At 31.7% G+C, this 21,137-nt stretch overlaps 1 protein-coding gene across 9 annotated transcripts in view; it reads left to right on the top strand.

Moving 5' to 3' along the window:
* The first annotated feature begins 4,339 nt into the window (after positions 1-4,339).
* Positions 4,340-21,137, top strand: part of LOC105213824 (longitudinals lacking protein, isoforms H/M/V) — a 51,558-nt gene continuing 34,760 nt past the window's right edge. For 2 of the 9 annotated variants that reach the window (XM_054230641.1, XM_029041379.2), the window contains exons 1-2: positions 4,340-4,819; positions 6,356-6,868. The gene's annotated coding sequence lies outside the window, so the exon portion shown is untranslated. Of the gene's footprint in view, positions 4,820-5,799; positions 5,823-6,355; positions 6,869-21,137 lie in introns of those variants that run through there. The other 7 variants (XM_029041377.2, XM_029041378.2, XM_011186912.3 and 4 more) reach the window with 7 other exon arrangements.

The raw sequence follows: 21,137 nt of genomic DNA, 5'->3' as shown, positions 1-21,137 counted from the left end.
TTCTTGAAAATGAAAGTTTACACAAACACACATACATACATTTAGAATTTTTTTGGGGCATACAATACAAGATAAGCGGGGAAATTAAAATGAAAAGGGAGTGCATTGTAAATGAGTCAACACAACAAAAACGCTCATAATAAGATTTAAGATTTCTTCAAAAATTATTTAGAACTTAATTTTTCTAAAAGTGAAATTTAAATTCAAAATTTCAATTTTGAGATATGCACTTTTTTGCTTTGTCCTTAAATTAAAAATATATACTTTATTAAAAGTTAGCGCCAAATAAATAAATTTATTATTATTATTTGTTTGTATGACTATTATAATTGGAGTTCTCGCACTATTATCTATATATACAAACTTAAATTTTATGTAAAAAATACCGAAAACTACTAACATATTAGCAATAATAAAACAAATATATATATATATATATATATATATATATATACATATATAAAGAGTAATACACTTGCATATACATAAATACATAACATATAAACATACATACTTACATTCAAGTAGTATATAATGTATAAATAAAAAGTGAACTTTCTGAGGGCAATAAATACGATTGTCGAAAATTACAATAAATTATTTGTTGTTTTATTTTTGCTTTTTGCGTTTTTTTTCGGTTCTCTTCATACACACGCTCGCTCTCTTTTTATGAACAACTAACGGCACACAGACACAAATGTTTCATTAAACTATCTCTACTCACAGCTTCACATTAATGCAAACTGGTCAATTAGCTGAGACAATTAGTCGTTTGAGGAGAGTTTTTGTTGTTGTAGCTGTTTGGTTGTTGATTCTTATAGCTTTGTGGTGCGTTATTAGATACGAATTTCGGAGCTTTTCAGTTACGCAGACTGGACTATGCTGAGGATGAGCGTTAATTGAATAATTAATTTGCTGTTCATACAGACTCAATTTATTATAAACATTTTACATTCACTAATTTACTACCATTTTGTTTGTGAATATTGTTTTGTGATTGAAATTAAGAAAAATTTAACTTAAAATATATATTTTTCTAAATTTTATTGATTTTATTTTTTCAAAAAAATCACAAAAATTGATTATCATTATAAAAAATATGAACTCGAAGACCTTTTTGGGAGACGGACGAAATTATAATATTAAAATATATATTTTTTAGTATTAAATTAATGGGCGTTATATCATTTTTGTACAGGAGTTAATTGATCAATTAACCGACAGTCGTTAATCGAGTAGCCGGCAGACTATTAGTGTACTAAATTTAATGGTAAAATTTCTAAAAATTTCTTAATTGTCAATTGTTTCATAGAGTCTAGTATTCAGCTAAATGACATTGAATCTCTCAGTTTCTTAAAAGAAAAATTAATTTATTGAAAAGTTTGAAAATTTTGAAGATGGTTTCAGTGAAATAGGTAGTAATAGTCTATACAAATGTGAGTTTTTAAAAGTTCTTTTAAAGTTTCGTATCTTTAAAAACGTTAACCTTAATGACCTCAATTAATAATATAAAATTAAATCCCCTTATATGTTTTGCTAACCTGAGGAAGGGCTAATTTAATATTGGTATTTGTCTGATATGAAAACTTAATTAAAGCCACATTGGGTTAAAGGATTTTTGAATTTGTAAGAGATTTAAAGTTTAAAAAAATTACGGAAATTGTTGATTGGTTTAAAGATGGTTTAAGTGAAATAGGCAGTAATAGTCTACACAAATATGTTTTTAAAGATCTTTGAAAGTTTCGAATCATTAAAATTCTTCTACAATAGTGAGGAAGAGCTAACATTCGTACAGGTCTGACTCGGTAACTTAATTAAGGCCACATTGGGTTGAAGGTATTGTTGGAAGCCATAATTTTTTAAACTATGAACTGTTGGGAATCGGTAACTGTTGCGTGAAAATTTCATCGGTTACTCGATCGAATATACATTTTTGGTCTAATTCTCTTTGATTTTCAGTATTATTTAATTGATTAATTTATATTTATAATTAATTTGAAGACTTATTATTCACATTTCAATTTTTGAGCAAGGTTTTTTTGAATTATTGCCTAAACTTTATCGAGTTGAATAGAAATAAAGCAATGGTTAGTAATGAGACTATGCCTTAAATTATAAATTGAACTGGACACAATCTCATATTTACAAATAAATCAAAGAAGCATACACGACTATTACATAAATTAAACATTCATAAATATATATGTACAAAAAACATATGTATGTAGTTATAAGAAAGCAAAAAATTTAAAAAATAGTAAATATTTGAGAAAATCGAAAAATTTAGAAAACGAAATATGGGAAATTAGAATTGTTTGGAATTCAAAGAAACGGAACTGAAATGCTAAAAATACACGAGAATAAACGGAAAATAAATAAAAATAATTAAATAATAATAAAAAAGAGAAAGACTTCAGACAAGTGATTAACTTGATAAGCAAACCTAGTTATAAGGAAAAATTAAAAAAAAAAAAATTAAATTAAATATAGGGCTTTAAAAATAAATACAAAAAGATTGTGAAAGGAAAGAGGCAATAAAGCAAGTAAAGAATATTTGGTAATTAGTGTAGAGCAAAAGTTAATGCAATGAAAAGATATAAAAAAATTGGCGATTTCTTACGGTATTCGAGTTTAGGGACATGTAATGAACGAATAACTTTATAACAAATATTCGTATTGGAAAAACCATTTGAGTAAATGTAAACTCAAGAAAGTGCTTATATAGTGTATATACATACATACAAATATTCGATTCGAGAAACAATTGTTGAGATGAGCTTGATGAGCACCTGATTGTGTCATATTAGGGTTGTGTGTGAGCATTTTCGAAATAATCACATAATATTTTCGAAAAAAAGAATTAAATTTGCAAACTCACATACGGTGTTGATAATAAATTTAATTGCTTGCGAGTATAAAAGTTCAGCATGACATATAACGGTATAAATTAAATATGACCTTCGAAAGGAAGACGTCAAATTGAACAGTACGTATATGATCTAAGTGAATTGCAATAGGTAATTAATGAGAATAAAATCATTTTGTGAAAAGATACGCATTGTTGTTTTACTTAAAAGTGTTGAAAATTTTAAGTTTAGCCGCCGGGGTTTTGATAAGCGACTGGCAAACGAATGCTCCATGCGGTACACATTTCTCTGAAGGGTTTTAATAACTGTGGTGATATATCAAAATTGCAAAAATTTTCAATTCTTGGCAAGTAATTTGAAATACAGTTGAACTTCCCTAACTTCAATCACCATAATCCACAAAAAAACTTCGAGGTAGAGAGACTTCGACTTATGTAAGGTAATTTGTAGGAAATTTTGACTTTTATTGTCAATTCAAGAGTTCGAGTTATGGAGAACTTCGACTAATACAACTTCGAGTTTTGGAAGTTAAACTGTATTTTGTTAGTGAGAGTTCAAAAAAAGCTTTATCCAATTCGAAATATGCTTTAAAATTTGGTTTTCAGCCTGGATCGTTAGAAATAGATGAACTTAACTATTCTATTTTTGCGAGTGTTCTTTATAGCTCTCTTAGAAAATAACTATGTGAAATATTCCGTTCATTTGCTCTTTTATGCATTCTGGTCTCTTTAAGTAGTTTAGTTAAGTAATTTTTTTTTTGATAATGGTGTTTTTTAACTGAGGTAATTGCTCATAATTTGTTTTTTTTTTTAACTAATCTCCTCCAAAGGATACAAATCAAGGCCTGGGGCTGAGCGGGTCAAGTAAATTTTAGGTTCATTAAGCCGCATTGCTCTGTTTGTTGGAAGGTTATACTGCCTAGTCTCGGTCGACTGAGCTAGGGAGACAGTGGGTACCAATTCCAATTCGGACAGTGTGTGAATTTGCCATTTGAGTACGAGAGTCTGTGTGTCGCTTCACTACCTTAGCACCTTCCCTACTTAAAAAAAAAAAATAAAACACTTATCAAGTTTTTTCTGTCACAGAACCTGTTAATCAATTTGTAGATGGCTTCAATTCTATTTGTCAATTTTCAATTTTTATTTTCTTGATTCATTAAAAATTGATTCATTTTCGCAAAAAAGAAGGTCGTAAGGAGTTAAATATCCGCACTTAATCCAAACTAGTTTTTTTATACAAGTATCCTTCTGATAACTCAAAATAAATTGTATCAAAATTTGTATCTCATGAAAATATTTTGAATTTTCGTTCAACACATGAAACAACGCCAAGTCCCACATTACCGTCATTACCCACCAAACAGCTGATGTCTTAACATTCTTACCGACACCAGCTGTAACGTAATGGCAAACATACAAGAAAACAACAATAAATTGTAGAGGAAAAAAACAGCTAGAATGGCAGCACAAAATGTAATTGCAAAAAATTCTGTTGTTTTTGCGTGAAATTCTTTGGCTTCGCAGAATACAAACGAAGCGGCCAGCATCAACGAACAGCGTTGCAGCGGCAGCAGCGACTCACAATCGTATTTGTGAATTCGAGGCAATTGGAAGTGAATTTAACGGCAGCGCATAGTAGCTTTGCGCGCTAACTGAAAGCGTCAGTCAGAATTTAACGGTACGCGACAACGGTAGCAATTTGTTTTGTTTCGTTTTTTTTTTTCTCTAATGTATCGGCGACGGAAGTCGGAAGTTGTAAAAACAAAATTATGAAAGAATGTTGTGCCCGAAAGGGGAAGAGCGAGTGAACTTAATTAACTAATAACTGTTAAACGGAGATTGTGTGTGAGCGGGACTACTAGTGATTTGAACTGGCGAGAGAATTGCGTTTTGAAATTATGTAGTGAAAGACAGGCTTCATAAAGTGTGTGAAATTAAAGTGAAATAAAAAAGGTATACAGACAGTTATTATTAATAACGGGTGATTTTTTTGAGGTTAGGATTTTCATGCATTAGTATTTGACAGATCACGTGGGATTTCAGACATGGTGTCAAAGAGAAAGATGCTCAGTATGCTTTGACATTTCATCATGAATAGACTTACTAACGAGCAACGCTTGCAAATCATTGAATTTTATTACCAAAATCAGTGTTCGGTTCGAAATGTGAAAATCCGCTTTTTTATCGACAAATTTTGTTCAGCGATGAGGCTCATTTCTGGTTGAATGGCTACGTAAATAAGCAAAATTGCCGCATTTGGGGTGAAGAGCAACCAGAAGCCGTTCAAGAACTGCCCATGCATCCCGAAAAATGCACTGTTTGGTGTGGTTTGTACGCTGGTGGAATCATTGGACCGTATTTTTTCAAAGATGCTGTTGGACGCAACGTTACGGTGAATGGCGATCGCTATCGTTCGATGCTAACAAACTTTTTGTTGCCAAAAATGGAAGAACTGAACTTGGTTGACATGTGGTTTCAACAAGATGGCGCTACATGCCACACAGCTCGCGATTCTATGGCCATTTTGAGGGAAAACTTCGGAGAACAATTCATCTCAAGAAATGGACCCGTAAGTTGGCCACCAAGATCATGCGATTTAACGCCTTTAGACTATTTTTTGTGGGGCTACGTCAAGTCTAAAGTCTACAGAAATAAGCCAGCAACTATTCCAGCTTTGGAAGACAACATTTCCGAAGAAATTCGGGCTATTCCGGCCGAAATGCTCGAAAAAGTTGCCCAAAATTGGACTTTCCGAATGGACCACCTAAGACGCAGCCGCGGTCAACATTTAAATGAAATTATCTTCAAAAAGTAAATGTCATGAACCAATCTAACGTTTCAAATAAAGAACCGATGAGATTTTGCAAATTTTATGCGTTTTTTTTTTTTAAAAAGTTATCAAGCTCTTAAAAAATCACCCTTTATTAAACTAAATATGTATATGGAGGAGCGCAAGGTGTGTCAGCTAATGAAAAATTAAAATTAATTATTTCATGTGAAATTCAATAAAGTTATATGTATCAATGTGCTTACATATGTACAATAAATATTTAAATAAAAAGGCGCAAAAAGCTTGACATTCACAAAACAACAGTTACGCCGACTTTGTGATGACAATAAAACGACAGCAGCAACAACAACAACAACAAACACGAGCGTACAATTATTTTGATGAAATTATTTTGCAAGATATTTTTGTTGTTATTTTTTTTGTTGCTTTTGCCAAAAACGATAAAAGTCATTCATACAACGTGGTTGTTGTTGTTGCTTTTCTGTTTTTGTGCTTATGTTTTTTTATTGCTGTTCTGATTATTTCGTTGTTGCTGTGCTTTTTTGTTATTGAATGAATATTTCCGGGTTTAATGACACATCTGCTGAATTTATAAAATTCAATATATGCATGTATTTGCGTATGTACATATGTACGTATGTATGTGCATTTTTTCATCTTTTAAATTATTAAACGTTGTTTTTTTTTTCTTAATTTAGTAAGCCCGACATTCGCCTTCACAACTGATGCTGCAAGCGCTATAAGCAAGCGTGAAAAAATAACAGTAATTAAAAGAAATAACAATTTATCAAGCAACAAATACAAATAGACAACATATTTATGTGTGAGAAATAGCATATAAACCGGGAAGCTGAAAAACAGCTTAAATAGCAAAAAATAAATAAAAAATAATTTTATCAAAAAATTAAAAAAAAATTACTTTAAAAAATATAAAATACAATTTCATTGCGAAATCGCATGATTAAAACCCTTTACAAACCGTAAAAAGTGACAGTGATTGTGACAAGTGACGTAACCGTACGCCAATATTAATAAACACGAAAAATATTTTCGCTTTTCACTTGCAATTGAGAACAAAGCGCTTGATTCAAATAAAAACAAGAAAAAAAAATTAAAAGTAAAAAAACCGCAGTAATTTTAAAGGCAGACACATTCAGCAAAAATAAAAACCAGAAAAAACTGCAAAAAAATCTCAGTAAAATATATAACAGGTGAGTAACACAAGATAAAAAAGAAAAGAAAAAAAGAAAGCGTATTGACATTAAAAAATGCAATATTTTTATTTTTAAATAAGTTGCTTTTGTTGTATGCACATATTTGTTTTTGTTTCATATAATAAATGCTGTATGCCCGTCTGGGTGGTAGGCGTTGCGCCGTTGCAGTTGAGACAAACGCTTCCGCAATTGGACAGCTGTTAAATAATTTTTATAAAATAATAAATACATTTTTGCATTTCCTTCCGTCACATTTTCCCATAATTCAGGCTCAATTTTTGTAGTTGTATATTGATGTGTATGTATGTATGATCTCACGATTTGATCATACATACGTAAGCTTGAGTTTTTTGTTTCAAATCTTAATGCAATGCTAATTTTAGCGTCAAGTTTTTTCGAAATCTTATTCATATTGTTGTGGATTCAGAGCAAGCTAATTTTTGATTTTTTTTTTTTTGTAAGAAATCTACTAGAGTTTTCAAAAACCTTTTTAAATTTTAAAATTTAAGTTACTAACTCGTGTTAAACACCATAAATATTAATAAATAACGGAAAAACAAATATCAAAATTGATTAAATGATGCTTGACGTAATTTTTTTTTAGTTGAACCAAAGACTTCTGAGAAAATACTATGAAGAAATATATAAGTAAGTAGTATTTTGTATTGGTAGTATTTTAGTATTGAGCTCATTTGAGTGTACTTCATCACAAGAACACACCTTCAGAAATTCGGCTCCCACGGCAGCCAGTTCTACGTAACCAGAACGAACCCGGATTTTTATCCACTCAAGGAGTGTCAAATCAGCAGCATTTCTCAATTTTAGTTGGGAAATATTTTATGACGCTACAACAACAACCTTCAGAAACTTGGTAAAGTAGAATCGGCAACATGCAAAGCAAGGATGGATGACCAGACGGTAGAACATTACTTTTGCGAACGTCTGACGTTCAGACGGTTTAGAAGGTACATATATCTTTCACGACTCCAAATTTTCCAATTTAAAAGAAATGGGTTGACTAGCTCAGATATGTCATCAAATCGGCCACGTTGCTAAATAATATTTAATCGGGTTTCGCTTGGGAGCACAATGGGCTAAATAATGGCTTAGGTCATCAGCACCTCTTGGAAGATTGTGTAAAGTATTTACGTTATTATTTTGGTTAAAAAGAAACATTGCACCAATAAATATGCAACCTAATATTATTTCTTTGCAACTGAGTTGAGCTGGGGTTACGACAGTTAAAAATGAAAAATTCGAAAAACGGAAGTTTCAACTATTCTTTAAAATTATATATTCTATATTATAAAGTACAATTTCTTTGTGAATTGTGAGTCTGTTGCTTGTTTCGAAAGGCTTTTTCAAGTTCACGACCGAATAATTATTTCTTAACCATTACATTCCTTGACAATTCGATGAAATTTAGATTGCCTTATAGCTTATCTTATCAAGCTTCAACACATAATACTTGTTGATTACTATTTCTTGGTACCATATTACTAACCTTTCCATTGTAATTTTGACTAGATAAGATGGATTAGCTGTATATATAGTACATTTTTTTATTCACGACAGTTTAAAATCAGCGATAACCGTTTAGAGGCGATTATCAGGTCTTGTAAAAGAATTAGAAAAATAGAGACTACGACCGTTACTTTTTTAGAAAGCCTTTGACAGACAAATACAGTGGAACTTCTCTAACTCGAATCACCATAATGCACAAAAAACTTCGAGTTATAGAATATTCATAAAAAAATATAATTTCTCAAAAAGCAGTAAAATATATGTAGATTTATACACAGTTTTATTTATTTAATTCGCAAAAAGTTTTATGTTCATACGTTAAAATATGTATTCTGTAATTTTATTTATTGCAGTTTGCTATTGTTTGGCTCTCTATCTTTGGCTGACGTCTGTATCCCTTGCCTTTGCTAAGTCTATTATAATATTTTTTGTTCGCCTTCATACGATATAGAGAGACTTTTTTAAAATTTTGCCTTGATAATAAAATTTTAAATTTTGTATTATGCCCTGATCGAAAAGTTAGATTTATGGAAGAAAATTTGTATGAGATTTGACTTCTATTGCCAATTCAAGAGTTCGAGTTATGGAGAACTTCGAGTTAGCGAAATTTGAGTTATGGAAGGACATTTGTATGAAATTTGATTTCTAAACGCTATTGCCAATTCAAAAGTTCGAATTATGGAAGTTCCACTGTATACTGATTCATGACGTAATAAATGTAAGAACATTTTTTTACATTTGCTAAGAAATTTTGAAATTTTTTATTTAGTTGCCTCTTTTTATTCTTTCGTTCATGAAATCTCCGAAACTTATGATGTTTGATCTTATTCATCGATTGAGTTCCAAAATATTCAATAGTATTTAATCTATATGAAGGTTCAAATATAAATTTTTGTGGTTAGAAATGAACAAAGTTTACTTTTGTAATCGAGTGTACTGATTACCGAGAGAGTATCTATTGTATTTAATTTTTTTTTATAATTTATAAATAAGATAATGCTAGTCTTCAGATTTAAACTGTACCGCTTTCTAATCGTAAATTTAGAATCAAATGTTGGCTGTTTGATTTTAAATGAATAATTTGCTATTTCACTTGCATATATAATGTAATTAAATACTATAACTACATAAGTTAACATAATTAATTGATTGCCTTTCCAATATAAATATGTATGTATAATGCAAAAATATTTTCTGACTATTTGTTGTTGTTTTGTGCATATGTTGCTATATGGTTTATTAGTTGATGATTTTCGGTTGTGTTGCACGTGCAGCGCGAGGTCGCACCCCTTTGCTTTCCCCTTTGCACCGGATGCGGCGCACTTGTTGTTTAGTGCAAACATACATACATACATACTGACTAACTAACTAATGCATGCACATAGCATCTAAATATGTATGTTTGCTTGCTTGTTTGTTGTTGTTGTTGCTATGTGTAATTTGCTATTTGTTTTTATCCGCATTTTCCTCGTAGGTTTTTTGTTTTCATAACGGTATTCGTGCGCGTCGTCACTCTGCTGCGGCCACTGCTGCTGCTAATGCTGTTGCCGTTAGCGTCACAAAGTCGCTACGTTACGTTACGTTAGTCGCTAGTGACTGACTATAGTCGCTATAGCAAATATACAAGAGCATATGCTTACATATGGACAAACATACATACAGCTGTTGTACATGTTGTTATTGTTATTAAATCTATTCGACAATATGTATTTGTTGTTGTTATTGTTGCTATTACTATTTGCTATCATAATGTTGTTATTGTCATTATTATTATTGTTGTTGTTCGACATTTCCATGCCGCATGTGCACAGGCTGTTAACGAAATTCGTTGTTGTTTTTGTTGTTATTGTAAATTCGCACACAAACCTACTAGCTTGTCCCATAAACTTCACATAGTATAAATAAATACAATTATATACTAACACATAGATATCGACATGCACATATACATATACATATATATATATGTATGTATGTATGTGTGGTATGAGCACGCGTCGTGCCTGTGCGACGGCGATGTGTCGGCTGTCGTGTATGCAATGCAGACACGGCAAACTATGTACGTATGCATATAGGTGTGTATGTCTGTCTGTCTTCGCTGTACGTATGCGGGTTGACTAATTCAAGTTCAATGCCCAAAAAAACGTGCTCAGTAAGCAGTGACGACAACAGCACCAACAACAACAACCGCTATAATAGCACCAACAATCGCAATGACGGCACAGCACAAACAAACAAACAAGCAACAACTACAAAACGGAAATAAAAACAAAAATCGACTCTGCCCACTTGTTTAGTGGGCCAATATTGGGGTTTAGTGTGTTGGACGACGGCTGTTGATTTTGGCTTTTCACTTACTGGCGTGAAGTGGCGTGGCGTGGCGCAGAAATTTGGCACATTTCGAACAGCTGATGATGGCCACATGGCGCATGCCGGCGGCCTGCAAATGCACGTGCATTGAGATTATATGTAAATGTGCCTGTGTGTGTATTTGTAGATGATTTCGATTTCAAAATCACCCTAATTGCATTTGCTTTAATATAGTATCAAATGGTTAATAAAATCACTGGAATTTTGTAAAAAAGTATATTAAAAGTGGGTCAAAATAATTGGAAATAATTTTATAGTATTACATACATATCTATTTGTAAGCGTTTATACAAAATCTCTTCACTTTTGAATTTGTGTTTATTGATACGACCTTGAATTTTTCGAAAGTGAGAACACGTTAACAGTGAATTGTTCTATTGTGGCTCATTTGGTTATACTGCTTGTATAATACTATCTTAGTTTAGAGAAGGCTTTTGTCATTTATGCTTTCCAAAAGGTACATAGGCAGGATCTAAGCGTAAAACTGCTTCTATAAGACGTTATTAAGATAAAGTATTATATAAAATATAATATAAAATACAAATTTTCAACATTTATACAACCTCACTTTTGCATTTAATACAATACTTAACCTTAAAAGTTCGCGAAGTGCGATTGTGAGGTCTATACAGTCGCGTTTGTCATTGTAATATGCAAACGAAAGATACAAATAGAGTATGCCGATAAGGATTATAAATAGTGTTCCTGCTGTGGATAGTCACGAGAAACATTCTCTGAAAGACTTTGGCCTGATTATTTCTCCTGTGACTAATATTTGAGTTACACAGGTTTAGCGTTAGCTTTTTGTGTATTCATTTCCTGTACATATTCAATATTTCAACATTGAGACCAAACTGGATGTATGATTCACCATAATCCGCAGAAAAACTTCGAATTAGAGAGACTTCGAGTTATAGAATTTTCATCAAAACATATAATTTATCAAAAATCTGTAAAATGTGGAATTATACCCAGTTTTATTTATTTAATTCGCAAACAGTTTTATGTACATATGTTAAAACATGTATTCTGTAATTTTGTTTGTTGCAATTGACGCAATTGCATGGCACTTGACGTCTATATCCCATGCCATTGTTAGATGATTTATGCAATCTGGAAGTGTAATATTATATTTTTTGTTCGCCTCCGTAGAATATAGAGGGACTTTTTTAAAATTCGGCCTCGATAGTAAAATTTAAAATTTTTTATTATGCCCTGACCAAAAAGTTCGATTTATGGAAGGAAATTTGTATGGAATTTGCCTTTCAATGCCACTTCAAGAGTTCGAGTTTTGGAAAACTTCGATTTATAGAATTTCGAGTTAGGGAAGGAAATTTGTATAAAATTTGGCTTCTAAACGCTATTGCCAATTCAAGTGTTCGAGTTATGGAGATCTTGGAGTTATAGAAGTTCGAGTTATGGAAGTTCCACTGTATATACCATTTCTATCATGCGAATTTTGAAATATCAAATATCTCGAGATATTTTTTTTGTCTTATTAAAGGAGGGGTCTGGGTTTTCACTTTCGAAAAATCGAATTTTTTTGTTTCATCTTATTGTTTAACATTTCAAGAATATGTCCTCAAAATTTTAATCCAATCTAAGCAATATTCTTGAAGTTATTGTTTAATTAGTCTCGGGGCCTTTAACGCTCTAACTCTAACAGCTACAGCTTTAAATGCGTTTTTCTCAAAACTACTTTTTTGAAGTCCGTGTTCACTGCCATTTGAAAACTACTCGACCGATTCATTTCAAACCTCCCCCCTACGTTTAGTAAAATTTTTTTTTAACATTAAGAGTCTTTCCCACCCTGAAAATGGCGGAAATTTTAGTCGAAAATAACGGTTCACACTTTAGATGGCCGCCAAAAATTTTTAAATAAAAAAATAATAATCAGAGAACGTTGGGGGGAAGATTTGTTTAAAATTTAACTAAATTTTTATAGTTTTTCATTTTCGGATAATTTCCGGCAAATTGTTTTTTTTTTTTCAAGACGTCCTAGGGGAAGCTCTGTCACGGGCTAATCGTTTAATATTTTTGCATGAAAAATTTACAGAACATAGTCAAAACTATGCTCAATAATGTGTAGAAGGTTTGAATAAAATTGCTTAATCGATATTTGAGATAAAAAATCACAAAAAAAGTGTTTTTTTTTTTACGCTGAAACCCAGACCCCTCCCTTAAATATTGCAATATATTATTATCCAAAAGTATCAAATCAATCCGAGTAATATTCTAAGAGAAATACCCTTTGGAAGATCCGCCAATCAGGCCACGTCAGTGCTATTGTAAAACTATAAACACATTTAGCTTAAATCTCAATTTTTCAAGCCGGTGGACACGATAACTTAAAAAGTTATGAAGCGATTTTGTTCAAATTTTGCACACCTTTTTGTAATAACTATCTAGTTAATTAACGAAGGATTTTTTTTATTTTAATTGCAACTATTTTTTTCGAGCCAATATATGCCGAAATTTTACCAACAAAGTGAGTTTTTTGGTTAAAATTCTGTCTAAAATTCCAAATTTAAAATTTTCTTTTTGTCTTCGTTCATTCACTAGATATATCCATATACTATCTAAACATTTTTGGTTTATTGTTTTTAGATGAACCAATCATGATGATGTCCACCGCAAGACTTTTTTTAGGACTTCAAGTGAGATGAAGTACACACAGCTGAGTTTTCGGATTTTTATACTCTCGCAACAAATGTTGCTAAAGAGAGTATTATAGTTTTGTTCACATAACGGTTATTTGTAACACCCAAAACTAAACGAGTTAGATATAGGGTTATATATACCAAAGTGATCAGGGTGAAGAGTGGAGTTCAAATCCGAATGTCTGTCTGTCCGTCCGTCCGTGCAAGCTGTAACTTGAGTAAAAATTAAGATATCTTAATGAAACTTGGCATACTTATTTCTTGGCACCATAGGAAGGTTGCTTTCGAAAATGGGCAAAATCGGTCCACTGCCACGCCCACAAAATGGCGAAAACCGAAAACACATAAAGTGCCATAACTAAGCCATAAATAAAGCTATGAAAATAAAATTTTATACAAAGGATCGAACTATGAAGGGGCACATTTGGATGTAATTTTCTTGGAGAAGTGGGCGTGGCCCCGCCCTCAAATAAGTTTTTTATGTATATCTCGCAAACCAATAAAGCTATATAAACCAAACTTTCAGCGGTCGTTTCTTTTAATATTACTAAAAGTGAGTTAACGCATTAACGAAAAACGTCAGAAACACTAAATTTCACATAAGAAATGGCAGATGGAAGCTGCACTCAGATTTTTTTACAAAATGGAAAATGGGCGTGGCGTCGCCCACTTATGGGTCAAAAACCATATCTCAGGAACTACTCGACCGATTTCAATGAAACTTGGTTTGTAATAGTTTCCTTACACCCCAATGATATGTTGTGAAAATAGGCCAAATCGCTTCACAACCGCGCCTACTTCCTATATACCAGAACTTTGAAGATGATCTGAATCGTTTACTTCACAATATATAAAGTAAGCACTAGTGAAGATATCGGTGCAAAACTTTGCACAAATACTACGTTTGTAGTGTGGCAGCCCCATTCTAAAAATCGCCGAAATCGGACCATAGGTTTTCAAGGCCCCATATATCGAACATGAGGACCTCGGTGCTTCTAACCTAATATTATGGTTTCCAACTTTCAATGGACTTTATACAATATATATGACGAATATGTGGGTCAAATTGTGTATTATATAATATAAATAAAGTTAAATAAATAAATTGCGAGAGTATAAAATGTTCGGTTACACCCGAACTTAGCCCTTCCTTACTTGTTTTATATTTATTTTTTATTTTTTAATATTATATTTTTTCCTCAATCAAATATACTTAATAAATAATTATTATTCATAGGGTTTATGTAATTTTTTTTAACACAAAAATATGTTTTTCTACTACGCGGAGAGCAGTCGAAATTTGTTTAAATTGTGATAAAATCAAATTAAATTGTGATAAAGCAAAATCGCGTCTAATCTAATCTGAATTTCTAGGAAAATTTATATTTGTTTTAAATGTGAAAGTGAGTTCTTGGGTGAGAACGAATTGTTGCCAGCATAAAAATTTCGTTAGACACTTCCGTGTTTTTGCAAAACAAATCGAATTGGAATGTGGGAATATTTATGAAATTATTGCGTTTCGATATACAACATACACAAGGTATTTACGTATATGCCGTTATATTGCTGTGGTGTGTTAAGTGTTTCGAAGGCAGCAACAGAGACTTTTGTGCGAGACAAAAACCTTTCAATTTGTAATATAATAAATATATACAAGCCTATAATACACATTTACGCATTTTTGCTATGAAGTACTGTATGTATGCATTTCATATCGAAATTTCGTTACGTTCATGATGTTGGTTACGCATGTTTTTTTGTGCTGAAACACTTTACGTACATATGTATGTACATAAATTGTTTTTGCATTCATAAATACAAAATTACGAAATTTCCATTAAAAGCAGGAAATTAAATTTTTATAAAAGGCAGAAGGCGAAAAATAGCAACAAATGAAAAAAAAATAAATGTGTATAAAAATAAATAGAAACAACAAGAAACTGACTGACAACAAAAACTAGACTCTCCTTGAATTAAATTCAATTAAAAATATTTTTATCATTTGAAATATGTACATATATTTGTAGTACAGACATACAAAAGCACACACACACATATACTTATAACTGCTTATGTATGTATATATGTACGCATTTGTTGATTGCTAGACAAATATAAAAACAATGCGTTCAATATTTATTTGTGTTTGTATGTATTTGCTTGCATTTATGCACTTATTATGTCTGTGTATGTATGTGTGTCGCTCTGTGTAAATATGTAAATGTGTGTGTATGAAGAAATATTTTTATAAAAAATCACCTATATACCTATACCTATAAGCTACAACAACAAATTGGAAACACAACAGCAAATATGCATAAAAAGCACCGCAATTTTATTATTAAAAAGCTGACAGATAATAAAAAAAATTCCAAAATAACAACAACAACAACGAAAAACTAAATTGACGCGAAAAAAGTTAATAAAGCGTAATACCAAGCGAAAAAGCTAAACAAAAATTGTAGAAAAAAAAATCAAAAAACAAATAAAAATATGTACACAAAAAGCAAAAACAACAAAGATACAAAAAAAAAAAAACAATAGCAAGAACAAAGCAAATTGAAAATAATGAAAAACTTCAAGTGAAATCCCCTTGAGATTTTTGCTCGTAGACTCATAAAAAGTCACAGAATAGCGACAATAACACAAAACCAACAACAACAAGTAGAAATCGTCTTTTTTTCACTTTACTTCACTATTTACTACGATAGTTAAGAGTTCACTTTTTTGTTTTGGGTTTTTTCGAAATGCAATAAAATATGGAAAATAATTTAGTAATTACTTGCTGCCTGCAATGTGAAGTAAAAAATAAATTGAATTTCGCAGGAAAACATTTCGGTTTGAATTTGAACTCAGTTTCACTTGGTAGTGACTGTACGGCTACTGTGTTGGTGCATATTCTTTAAGTTCGGGATTTTTTGTTGCTTATTATGAGTTGGATTCATTAAGTAACGTGACTTTTGTTTCTTATCAACATTTTTTTGTTTATTAGTGTTTATTCATAGGGTGCTCACATTCTAAAAAAAATCCCAATAAAATAAAAAAAATCTGATTCTAAATTTTTGAGCTCATCCAGAGGTTGAAGTTTTATCTTCCAGATGAGTGTGAGCTTTTCGATATATGAAAATTTTCGGAGAGTTGCTAAGAGAGTATTATAGTTTTGTTCACATAACGGTTGTTTGTAATATCCAAAACTAAACGAGTTAGATATAGGGTTATATATATCAGAATGATCAGGGTGACGAGACGAGTCAAAATCCGAATGTCTGTCTGTCCGTCCGTCCGTGCAACGGATAACTTGAGTAAAAATTGAGATATCTTGATGAAACTTGGAACACACGTTCCTTGGGACCGTGAGAGGGTTGCTTTGAAAAATGGGCAAAATCGGACCACTGCCACGCCCACAAAATGGCGAAAATCGAAAACACGAAAAGTGTCATAACTAAGCCATAAATAAAGTTATGCAAATAAAATTTGGTATGAATGATCGCACTATGAGGGGGCATATTTGGATGTAATTTTTTTGGGGAAGTGGGCGTGGCCCCGCCCCACTTATGGGTCAAAAACCATATCTCAGGAACTACTCGACCGATTTCAATGAAACTTGGTTTGTAATAGTTTCCTTATCTCCCAATAATATGTTGTGAAAATAGGCCAAATCGCTTCACAACCGCGCCTACTTCCTATATACCAGAACTTTGAAGACGATCTGAATCGTTAACTTTACAATATATAAAGTAAGCACTAGTGAAGATATCGGTGCAGAACTTTGCACAAATACTACCTTTATAGTTTGGCAGCCCCATTCTAAAAATCGTCGACATCGGACCATAGGTTTTCAAGGCCCCATTAATCGAACATGAGGACCTCGGTGCTTCTAACCTAATATTAGAGTTTCCAACTTTCAATGGACTTTATACAATATATATGACGAATATGTGGGTCAAATTGTGTTTTATATAATATTAATTAAGTTAAATAAATAAATTGCGAGAGTATAAAATATTCGGTTACACCCGAACTTAGCCCTTCCTTACTTGTTAAAATTAAAGTTGACTAGGCTAATTAGAGAGAGAGATTAGTCCTTATTCGATAGCAAAATTTAATCCGTTTTCTTCGTCGAAACTCTTTGACATCATAAACATTCTACTGAGATGACATTTTATGTCACGTCAGCTAGTATAAATCATGTACATGGTGTGTTCAAAAAATAACGGGAATTTTCTGAAATTGTCGCCTTTAAAATAGTCCCCATTCGATACTATGCACTTATGTCAGCGCCTCTTCCAATGGTCGAAACACTTCTCAGACTCGATTTTTGAGATAGTTAATGGCTTTTTAGCGATTTCTCCCTTGTAAAAACGACGCCATTTAGTATTCTCTTAATTTTTGGAAATAGGAAAAAGTCACGTGGAGTCTTGTATAGTGAATATGGAGGCTGAAGCATCGTACAGTATTGACTCTCTAAACTCGCGAAATTTTAAAATTTACAGTTCCCTTTATTTTTTGAATACACACGTATGTTATTGGGTAACTTATTATTAAATAAATTTTAAAGCAATTAGAAAAACTCTGCCACTTGATTTAAGCTGTTACACCTTCTTCGAACATGGCTCTCCTGAATTTTTCCTTATTCACTATTGGGCTCACATGACTTTTTTGAGCAAATCGAGTTCATCAATAACGTGATTCAACAGTCTTTAATTCTGAAATCACGACAACTTCCTTATAACTGCAGTTAAGAATTTGACGCTGGATGTGGAATTTTTATGAAACACATGATGATATGCTTATTTATAAAACTGCTCGAAATTCATCTAAAATGGCATGATTTCGTAAAATTTTAAATATTAAGGAATGCATAAGTATGTATGTACGCATTTAATATAAAAAGCCGTGCTATAATTTAAGCAGAAATGTAAAAATAAACAAAATGCAGCAACTTTAAATTAATTATATTTTAGTGCTAAAAAAAATACAAAAATAATAATAACACGCAAAACTAAATGAAAAGTTCGTAAACAATTGAAAAACAAGTTGAATATCTCAATATACACAAACAACAAATGTATAAAATACTGCATGTGTATTTGTAAATAATAAGAATTTTAACTGGAAAATATATGTATGTATGTGTGAGTGTGTGTTATATTTTTTTATGAATCATACGTAATGCCTTTTCGCACTGCTAAAAAAAGCTTCCATTTGTTTCAACTCCTCTCCCAACGCCAGCAATTTGCCCTTCGTCAGCATTTCAGCAATTCACTGCAGCGCCACCTCTCGCGCCCCCCCTTCCGTACTCAATCAAGTGTAGTAGGCAGGCGCAGTCGTCACTCGGTTAAAGTAGATTCTGTTAGCGAGGGGCTAGTGAGGAGCTACTTGCGTCGAGCCTATCTGTAGAGAGTGCTCTAGTGTTTTTTCCACTGCTCACAGTCGTTTTGTTTTATTTCTTATTAATTCTGTTTGTTAACTCACCCAAGTGGGGGGAATTTTTTTTTATTATAGCCGAGATAGAAAAAATACATACTATATAAAATATAAAAATGTAAGAATAAATAAAATGTGAAGTAAGTAAATACGAACAAGTCATAAAAAAAATAAAAAAACGAACGAAAATTTAAAATGCATGAAAAAATGCCTTCACCTCGCAGACAAATTGTATTGAGTCAGGGATTAATAAATCTACCAACCAGCTTATATAAATATATAAAATACATACAAACGAATATTTGTTTTTGTATGTGTCATACATATGTGTTGTGTAATCAAGAAAACTCCCATAAAAAATTAATTGTAATTTCGGAGGTCAAAATCGAACAATTGAAATGATGAATATAGTGTCAGTTATATAAATACAGTTGAACTTCCATAACTCGAAATTCTATAACTCTAAGTGCTTCACAACTCGAACTCTTGAATTGGAATAGAAGTCAAATTTCATACAAATTGCCTTACATAACTCGAAGTCTCTCTAACTCGATTTTTTTTTGTGGATTATGGTGATTCGAGTTAGGGAAGTTCAACTGTAAATTAATACAGCGAGTGAAACAAGGCCAAGAATCCAAATATGGATATGAATGAATTCATAAATAAAGATTTCAATATTTTTATGAATAATATATTTTTTTTAGGAATCGAACTCCAATTTCCATATAAAATTAGTATTTTAGTAAAAAAAATCGGAGAAATCGGCGAATAATTATTTTGGATTTAGTGAAAAAGATTGATCACAAGAATTTCTAATAACTTCGAAAAGTTATTCGATCATCAAAACCTTCAACTATATTTTAAAAACGCCATGACAACAGTCACAAAATTGGTCTAAAAAAATATTTAATATTTTTTTTTATGAATCTTATGGGTTAATTTTTGCCATTCAGAAAAATTCGATTTTTTGTCTATAAAATAGTGAATTTTGTCTTTAAACTGGTCATTGTCCTTCAATAGGTACACATGCGTTGGAATGAGAGATCAATCCAGATGCAAGTTACCAAAGCTGCTTGGAAAAAGTCGAAGTGGAATCATACAAGCACTTCCTCCTTCAATGTCCAGCATTCGCCAGTCTAAAGTTAAAACGCTTCTGTAGGCACATCTGCGGCGAACCCAGCGAAGTACATATCAAAACATTGTAATAGAATCCAAACGCTTTGTCGAATCGTGAGGGTCTTTCGATCCTTCGGGAGTATTTGGTTGTCCACAAAGGACAGACGAAGCTGATCCTAACCTATCCAAGTATATTAGAGTGTTCTCAGACTATAGGTTATTTAGATCAAATATGTTTAGTTCGCATAAAAAGCATTATTTGTAAGAAGTTCTTAGATAATTTAGTACCAAAATATAGACATTTTAATTTTGTTCTTCCACAAAATATTACTAGTCTGACGTCACTCAGAATTATTCCCGTTAATGCTGAGGTTCTTTCGATTGATTTCATGACGTTATAAAAGAAAGACAGAAAGCTTTATTTATACATAATTATTAAGAAAATTTTGATAGTTCGTTTCAATGACGTCGCTTGTCAGAATATTCACTCTACCATTCTTCTAAAATTAGTATGATTTTAAGAATATAAGCTTCACTCACTCTTTGTGAAGCATGACCGACCTCCAAGACCTCAAATAATGGGAACAAATTTTATGAAAAAATATATATTGATATTCACTACAAACAAACAACTTTCGTAAAAAGATTTTTTTTTTTTTCAAAAAAGCGTTCGGTATTTAATATGCATTTCCTCATTACACCAGCCTAAGTGCGTAGTTGAGCAGCTTTGTGTAAAATAACAAAGGCAAACACTTGCGACTTTTTGCATTTCTCTGAGCTCCAATTGCCGCTTTTTCACAACTCTATTAAAAAACGCTTGATCTTAGTCACGTTCCATATTCATTAAATCAATCTATTTTTTATTTATAACAAATTAGTTATTAAAAAGAAACAACCTACTCACACACACAAATACACACTCATACATACATACATATACAGCATTTATTTATAATTAACAAGTACGGATTTTAATTGCAAAAAATTTTAATATTTAATGTGAAAAGCCTTCAAATATAAATAAAATAGTCACCATAAAACCACAAATCAAATTGATAACTTGACTTTTTCAAATCGAGTAAAATTACATATTGCTTAATGTTGTGAAATTGTGTGAAATTGAAAACATATAGTATATACCGTGGGGTAAGGTTTATACGTCCGCCTAC

This window comes from Zeugodacus cucurbitae, chromosome 5 (assembly GCF_028554725.1).
Source record: "Zeugodacus cucurbitae isolate PBARC_wt_2022May chromosome 5, idZeuCucr1.2, whole genome shotgun sequence".
Classification (NCBI taxonomy): domain Eukaryota; kingdom Metazoa; phylum Arthropoda; class Insecta; order Diptera; family Tephritidae; genus Zeugodacus; species Zeugodacus cucurbitae.
Note: the sequence above shows the minus strand (reverse complement) of the source record. Positions and strands in the feature narration are given on the sequence as shown.